This window comes from Gracilinanus agilis, chromosome 5 (assembly GCF_016433145.1).
Source record: "Gracilinanus agilis isolate LMUSP501 chromosome 5, AgileGrace, whole genome shotgun sequence".
Classification (NCBI taxonomy): Eukaryota; Metazoa; Chordata; class Mammalia; order Didelphimorphia; family Didelphidae; genus Gracilinanus; species Gracilinanus agilis.
The window spans coordinates 191,607,257-191,615,896 of NC_058134.1; the positions used below are offsets into that span (position 1 = coordinate 191,607,257).

The 8,640-nt window shown below is 34.0% G+C and overlaps 1 non-coding gene across 1 annotated transcript; it reads right to left on the minus strand.

The window, feature by feature from the left end:
* Nucleotides 1–5,675: 5,675 nt before the first annotated feature.
* LOC123250820 lies at nucleotides 5,676–5,805 on the minus strand. Its single transcript, XR_006506455.1, has one exon. It is a non-coding gene; the product is annotated as a U6atac minor spliceosomal RNA (small nuclear RNA).
* Nucleotides 5,806–8,640: the final 2,835 nt, after the last annotated feature.

The following is an 8,640-nucleotide window of genomic DNA, read 5'->3' on the forward strand; positions in this document are numbered from 1 at the left end:
TGGTTTTGGAGTTGGGAGATAAATGAAAGCTAGAAAGGTCCGGGTTACTCCATAAAACAGATGTCACAGGAGAAGCTCACAAATAAGAGAAGAGAGCAGGCTTTTCAGAGGGATATTCCAACATGAGAAATCTACTGTGAAAGATAGTATTTCAGCATGAGGAGGCGCTGAGCACTGATGGAAATTTTAGGATGAGAGAGCAGCAGATTTGTGGTTTGAAGTCTAAAAGTCAGGAACAGAGCTATGAGGGGAATGTTTATTCAATCCATGTTGAAGGAATAAACGTTATAGAAATTTTTATTGTATTCATGTTAAAAAACATAAACTTAGAAATTCAAGATTGAATATTTTCTTTTATTTTTTTAACATTTGACCCAATAAAATTATGCAGATCCAGAAAGTAAAAAAAGTCAATTCACTGCCCTATTCCCAATTCTATCTATTGAAATCCCATCTTTGAAGGCTGTGTGGATATGCCACATCCTGCATTAAACCTCTTATCTCTTCAGTAAGAAATTAGCTTTTCCTCTTTGGTCTTTGAATGACAATTTCTTTGTTTTTCTCTTACGTACTTATAGTATTCTATTTTATATAATTTATTTTTGCTACATTCACTAATTCAAAGAACCTAAACAGAATGGAAAATAAATCCTATTTTGGTTACACTATTTTACACTGTATTAATCATTATATTCATTTCCACTAGAATCTACTTGGCACATAATGATTATTTTTTTAAAATCAGCTTGACTTCAATTTGAAGGAGATCTGTTTATGAATTCAGCAATAAACATTTGTTTTTTCTATTAATGTTATCACAGAGATTCTGTCCACATGCACCTTTCTGAAGATCAATATTTTTCTTTTATTATTAAAATCAATTATCCACATGGTTTTAAATGGCAGCGGTAGATGGAAATGACTTTGGACCTTACAACCTTCCATCAGCAACGAAATATTATAAATCTGACTAATATAGATGTAGTCTTAGATATTCAAATATTTTGAATGCATGTTTTTTTAAAGCAACTGCTGACAATAAGACCAAACAGCAGTATCACACTTGAAACCTCTTTAAAAAGACCATTCTGACTATTATAAAACAATGAGAGCATCTGTTCTAGATAAAATAAGAGCATTTTCTCTAGGACTACTTAAAGTAGAAGATTCTATTAAATTAATTAAGATTCAATTATATCTCAGAAATTAATGTTTGAAGGCAGCAACCTAGGAACTATTAATTGAAAATTCCAGAGAACTCAGTACTTTTTGCCCAATAGATGCTTAACAAATGTATTTGTCGAAAATAATATACAATTATATTTAAAATGTACTTCATATTTTTTCACTGGAAGTTAGTGATGTTTAAAGTGGAAGTCAGGAATTTTCAGAAGTAGAACTAGATACCCTTTTCATAACAGAAAACCTGTCTGAAATTTCAAAGACTAAATATATGAAGCCATTGTTTCTCAGGAGTTAAAAGACAATCTGATTCTACTTCTTTCAGAAATGATGAGACATGCCAAAATATTTGTTGAAGCACGTTTTTCGTGAGAACAAAGAATTGGAAACAAAGTAGGTACCCAAAGATTGGAGAATGGTTAAGCAAACTGTTATATGTAAATATAATGAAATCTCACTTTGTAAACAATGATGAATATGAATACAAAGAAGTATTAAAAAATTTACCTTACCCAATTCAGAGGGAAATAAATTGAGCCAAGGGAACAATATACACAATGATTCCAACAATATAAATGGAAAGAATAATTTCAAAACAATAAAATATGAATGCTAGAAAATTATAAAGAGCAAGCATGACACCGAAAAGAAGAAGAATCCCTGAATCCCCAACTCTTTTTAACTAAGACCTTAGTTATCACAATTAATTCTAAGAAATTCTAGCAATTTTATAAAGAAGAAAATTTAAACTATGCATCAAATCTTTCTACTTCCTCTTTTTAGTGTAACTCTCTATAAGCTAGCATTTTGCAATAGGGCATGATTCATCATATAAACAAAAAAACTTAACAACCAAAAGTGGCATGTCTTTCTGATGAGTGTTGGAGTCCTTGAAGATATGCTGGCCCATTGATAGAGGGTGATTGCCATATTGGACACACCAGGAGGAGCAGTGGTGTCTCATGACCAATAAAAAACTGAAACACCTCTTTAAGAAGCACTTAGCACCCAATTGTTGCTAGAAAATATATCTTTCTCTCTTTGTCACAATGTCCCATGATTTAATGAGCAACTCTTCTAGAATTGGTGGTTGACTTTTAGAATGAAATTTTTTTATAATTAAATGGTAGGGTACAAAAAGAAAAGAAAAACTCTTATTCAATTGTCTTAGATTGGGAGGAAAATGCAGTCTTAGTAAACTTGCTATTGCTTGGAGCTTTGCCTCTTTGTTTTATTTCAGATTGGCTGAATAATATTCATCATTATACCATTAGAAATATGAAAAAGTACCTGACTACTTACTCCTTATTTCCCTCCACCCGCACATTGCAAAGGAGAGAGGTCCATAGGTGGTGTGTTGTACATATTTTTAGACTTTTAAAAATATAACTAGACTTACTATTCTTTTTTCTTTTAAAAATATCACTTCTTAAAAATATAAAAAATATCATTTGTTATTATAGGATGGCTCTCTGTGAGGTAGGAAGGGAAAGGATACTGGAACAAATTTTTGATCATGTAAAATAAACGGAAGATTATTTTTTAACAAGGTCAGGAATGAATCATACTGAAAAAATGATTTTGTTTTGTAGAAGAGTAAGGTGGTATAAAACTATATACTAGCTCTTTATATTCACACACAGAGTATGGGGTGGGTATGCTGACCCACCCATATCATGCTTTATTTGCATCAAAATAACTTTTATAACTCATGAAAATACAATTCTAATTGTTTAGCCTCTTTTCCCTGAATCTGTAGCTTCTTGAAAAAGAATACTAGATTGGAAAGGAAAAAAAAAACAGTTTTTAGTAGGCTGTGCCATTGTGTGACTCTGGAGGAGTCACTGAATGTCTGACATTTTATAAAGTAAAAGATAACAATTTATTTCCCTTTCCACAAAAAAAAGTTACAACACAAAAGACTTATAAACATTCAATGACAAATACTTAAACATGAATCAAAATCTTTCAGCACTTTCCTAAACTTAAAAGATTACAACCCAATATAATTTGCTGGACAGGAATTTCATGTTCACCAAATATTTTCACAGTCTGAATAACTCACTCAAGTTTCACATCTTCTGGCAAGTCATGTCCCAGCTTGGTTTCCTTTATTCTTTTCATAGTAGTAGCCTCCTGGAAGTGGTCATCTTCACTGAGAGGTTCTTGGAGAGATCACGTACTGTTGGATGTCAAGCATGTAGAACAAGGAGATCCTAAATTCTCAAATTCATTAGGTTGCTCTTGAATAGAAATACCCAAATTTAGGATGGCAATTTTGATACCTGTACTTAGCATAAGACACAAAATGGAAAAAGGAGAATGAACTTGAGAACCAAGATCAGACTCACCTTAAGTTATATCAGCACCACCCTTTATTAACTTAAAAGTGTGTCATGCATACATTTCATTTTATTTCTGGAGAGATAGTTGTTAAATATTTATCAATACAACATCTTAATATTGATTGCTTATTTAGTAAAAAAACTACATCCATAGATAATATTTTAATTTTATTTATTACAAATGCTTAACAATACATGATGTCTGGTTTTACCAAGGAGAAATACTAAATATCATAAGGTGGTACAGAAGGTTACAGAAAGCAGAATAACTTGTATAAGGTCACTCAGTTATTCAATGATCTAACTGGAACTAGAAGTTGAACCCCCCCCCCAATTCCTAATCCAATCCACTTTCACCAGCAGGTTCAAGCACCAGGGTCAACAAATAAGGGAGATAATTTTGGACAAGGATATTTGAGGGGATAATCTCATTGTTGAAAGCCCTATAGAGAATTTTAAAAGACCAATTACATTTGGCAGCTAGGAAGAGATGAACTTTATTTTCTCAACTATAAAATGAGAAAGTTAGTCTGGGTGATTTCTAGTGATTTAGTCTAGTGATTTCTAGCTCTAAAATTCCATGACTTGAGAACCTCATATTATCACCATGCCAAGAATAAGTACCTATGCTGAAAAAATTACCTACCCTAAAATTATTATAGTAATATAATCTACTATTAGCAAGTTATACATTGAGAATGTATAAATATGTATATATGTATGGATGTGAGTTTTGTTTGCATATATATCTATATATACATCTATCTGTCTACCTATATGTCTATATTTGCCAATGAGACAAACTTGTCCTAGAAAGGTAGCTCTTTTGAGAAAGAAAATAGAAGGATATTTGGTCATAACAATGGCTTTCACTTAGGTAGCACATTTATATAACAAGTTGTATCAAAGGTGCATCAATATCCATATTCTCTAATACTAATCCAGTTGTATTAGAGAAAAGATCCTACAAAATGTGCTTGAAAACAAAAGAATTAAATGTTGTTAGTGCAGTAACACATTTTTATTATTCTCTGCTTTAACGAGGAAGGAGCTGGGAAGAATTTGACTATATTCTAAATAGGATAATGCACAGCATTCTGATAATGTAGTTTTTATAAGGAGCGAGGAGGTCTGGGTTTTCATAGTTTTATTTTTTGACTGTGGGACAGAAAGCAGGATATTTGAAGGAATTTGGGAAATTACTCAATTCTCTCATCTTTTTTTACTTGCTAGATTGTTAGGAGGGCAACTTCATTCAATGTAATAAAAACTCAGTTGTCCCACGTGTGTGTAAGAGGGATTTATAGATGAATCTAGAATGCTTCCATTTTAAGTCTTGGGTAGACTGAAGTCCTAACTTTTGAGGGATAAGAATAAAAGTCATAATGAAGAGATTACTCCTTTGTGTTTCTGTCTTCAAGAAAGGCATAAAGTTTAGAATTATATCTATCACACAATAGAAATTTGAATTATAGGGGTATGACTCTTCATGGGGTATTTAGGAGAAAATCCCCCTTCCTTGATCACTTCACTGAGTGAAGGATTGGGTGTGGTGGAGAGTCATACTGGAATTGCTCGTCCTTTATTTTAGAAAGGGACCAATGACATCATGGGGTGTTGCATTAACCAGTTTGCAAATTGATTTAAGTGAGATAGAATTACACAAGGTTGCCAGTCTCATTCTCTTTTCCAGTCATTGAAGTCCAGTGACAGGAAAAAAATCAGGAAAACTGATGGTGTCCTGGGATGCAGTGGATGATCTTGGCATCTTCAGTGTCTGACCTAACTCTAAGGGTTCCGGAATTCCTCCTTCAGCCACCTTCATGGGAGTTGAAACAAATTGTTCTCATCTATCCATTCTGCTTAAGAAAAGTCTTCACAAATTTGGAATAGACAACCCCCTGACATAGACACATTTTTGAGTTATATACCCACACACATCTGTTACTTATTCCCAATGTGATTTATCCCATTTTCTAGACAGTTTTATGGTGATGTGGCTGCTGAGCATTGTTACCATTTTTTGGAGCCTCTTATGAGTGTTGTGGGACAGGAGTACCCCAAAAGTGGAGGAGCAACCCTGAAAAGGGCTTGTCATGCCCTTACACCAGAGGTGCTAGTCCTCCCCAAATACCCCATACATCCCCTAAAACATGGTTAAATGCCACAGAATGGGTAGCGATGCCTTAACTATCCATGTTGTTATAAAAGCAGTAGGTAGGACCTCTCCCATCCACTCTAAAGGGGAGCATTAACTGTCTCATCTTTCTTACAACAAATATGGGGGTCCCACAACTAATAAGTGTCTGAGGCCAGATATAAACTCAGGATTTGAAGTTCAAGGCTCTATACACTGTACCTCCGATCTGATATAGAAAATATAGTATAATTCTATAAATGAGTATATCCACAAACAATGAGCTAAACAACTAATGTATTGTTGCATGGACATAACACAGAACAGAGTGGAATGAACACAATAAAAAAGAAATATAAACAAAGATGCCCAAATATACCATAAATAACGTGTTCAGCAACACACACATACAATTTCCAATAAGACAAACTTTACTACAATTTCTAGAATTGGCACTTGGATATGGGTGTAGCTATTATTTTTTTTTACTTTCAACTGTAGTATTATAAGTTAACCTAGTGATTGATCTGATGCGTCCTTTGCTACTGGCTAACATCTCAGCTATAATACTTGAACTAATAGATGGTATGGGTCAACCATTGTTATATTTATAGACTTTTTTGTTTGTCAGCACCTGAAATGATAGCAGGGACAGGTTGCTATTAGCTGCCTATGCTTGTAACTAGTATCTATTGCTTTTGGAGTCTATAGCAGCAGTTGTGGGCAATAAAAGAGTTGCTTCTGAGTTCCAAACAACTTATTGAAGATTTTGCTTTAGGTATTTTGTAAAGTTGTTTTTGTTGTTGTTGTTGTTGTTACCCTAATTTCCTTATTTGGACTACATGACACAAAACTGAAAGAAACACAAAGTTACTTTAATTCTCTTCTCTCTTATACGTGTTAGTTTCTTGCTAGGAAAAAATGATTCTTTCTTAGATTTACATATTCTTTCAATAGACCCTCCCATTTTGTACAAAGTTTTTATTAACTACCCTGCAACTTGGCTATCTTAGACAGTCCTTCATCTATTCAAGTGGTTCATATTTAATGACCTCAGAACAGTAGTTTCTTTTTGCAGCATGTTATCAAGACCTTTCTTAAATCAAGGTAATTGAATCTATGACTAGATGACATGTGTAAGCAGTGTTAACTCTCTTTCCCTGGAAAAATTCCAATTTGAATAACAAAACTCTTCCTATTTAAAACTGTTCTTTTAAAGTTCAGTTGCATATAGTCATGTCCTCCACTTTTCATCTGAATTGTGCAACTGTTTAATAACTGCACTATTCTTCTTGAGAGGAGCATGTGGGTGAAATAGGAGGCAAGTGAATTATCTGTAATTCATAAAGCACTTTGTCTCATATTAAAATGTGCAATATTGACAATTTATTTAAACATTCTATTCATTGTATTTGAAATTTATATTTCTGATCATGATCTCTTTTCCTATCTCTCTCTGCTTTACTCCTCATAAATCCTATTTTTCTTCCTCAACCTGACCTTCAGTCTCTCAGATCCTTTCTGCCCCCATAATTATTGCTCTACTCTTTCCTCACTTTCCCCTCTTAACTGTTGATGAATAATCCCACCATATTATTCATCCACATATAGTCTTCTTTTCCTTGCACCCTTGATCACTACTTTTCATGTTCATCAAGTGCTCAGTCCTAATCATTTCCATTGCTCATATTTTTCTCTTTCAAATCCCAAAGCTAAGTGGATCCTCAATGATGCAAAAAAATTCCTTTTTTAAATCCCCGATTAACTCTAGATTCCATGTCATATAGGAGTTGTTCTAAATATTCTGAATCTTAAAACACCCTGAGACAGCTAGGTGGCTCAGTGGATAGAGAGCCAGTTCAGGAGACATGGTTCCTTGGTTCAAAACTGGCCTCAATCACTTCCTAGCTGTGTGACCCTGGGCAAGTTACTTTACCACACTTACTTAGTCCTTACCATTCTTCTATGTTGGAACTGATACTTAATATGAATTCTTCAAGAAGGTAAGTGTTTAAACAAAAATAGCCTTAGTCTTCTCCCAAACTCCTCTCAGCAGAAAACATTCCTTTTTACTTTACCCCCGCCCAAAATTATAGGATCATATAGTTACAACTGGAAAGCTTCTTGTAGATATTCTAGCCCAGCCTCTTCATTTTATAGATGAAGAAACTGAGTCCTGAAGGAGTTAAAACACTTTTCTAATAGTTCACACAAGTAAGTAGCAGACTTTGATTAGAACAGAGGTTTAATGTCTCCTAATGTGCTAATTCTACTACATAATACTGTTCATCCAATCCAACTATGTACCATGAACTCTCTCATCTCCCCTACTCTTTATATCCAAATACCAATACATTTTCACCCATTTTTTCCTTATATTCTCCAATGTCTGAAGAAGAGATGGAGCTCAGTAAGGTTAACTCATTTACTTATAACCTAACACACAAATTTCCAAGTTCTTTTTTAAAGTTTACTCAAGTGACTATTCAAGTCTTTCTTATTTTAAACCTCTCTATTTCTACTAGCTTTCCTTTCCCCCTTCCCTACAAGCAAACCAAGTCAATTGATTAAAAAACAGATAAATAAACAAAACCCAGAAATCCCCCTTTTTTGCCTCTTCTGTTCCCTCCAGTTCCCCCAACTTTCATTTTTCTCCAAGCTGCTAAAAAGAGTTAGTTGACTTCTCTTGCTGTCTCCATTTGCCTACCACACTATTATAGCTAATTTCTAAGTATTCTAACTTCTCTACTAGCAGCAACGCAATGATCCAAGACATTTCTGAAGGACTTATGGGAAAGAACCCTACCCACATCCAGAGAAAGAACTGTAGGAGTAGAAACACAGAAGAAAAACAATTGCTTGATCACATGGGTGGATGAGGACATGATTGGGGATGTAGACTCTTAAGTGATCACCCTTGTGCAAATATCAATAATATGGAGATAGGTCTGGATCAATGACATGTAAAACCCAGTG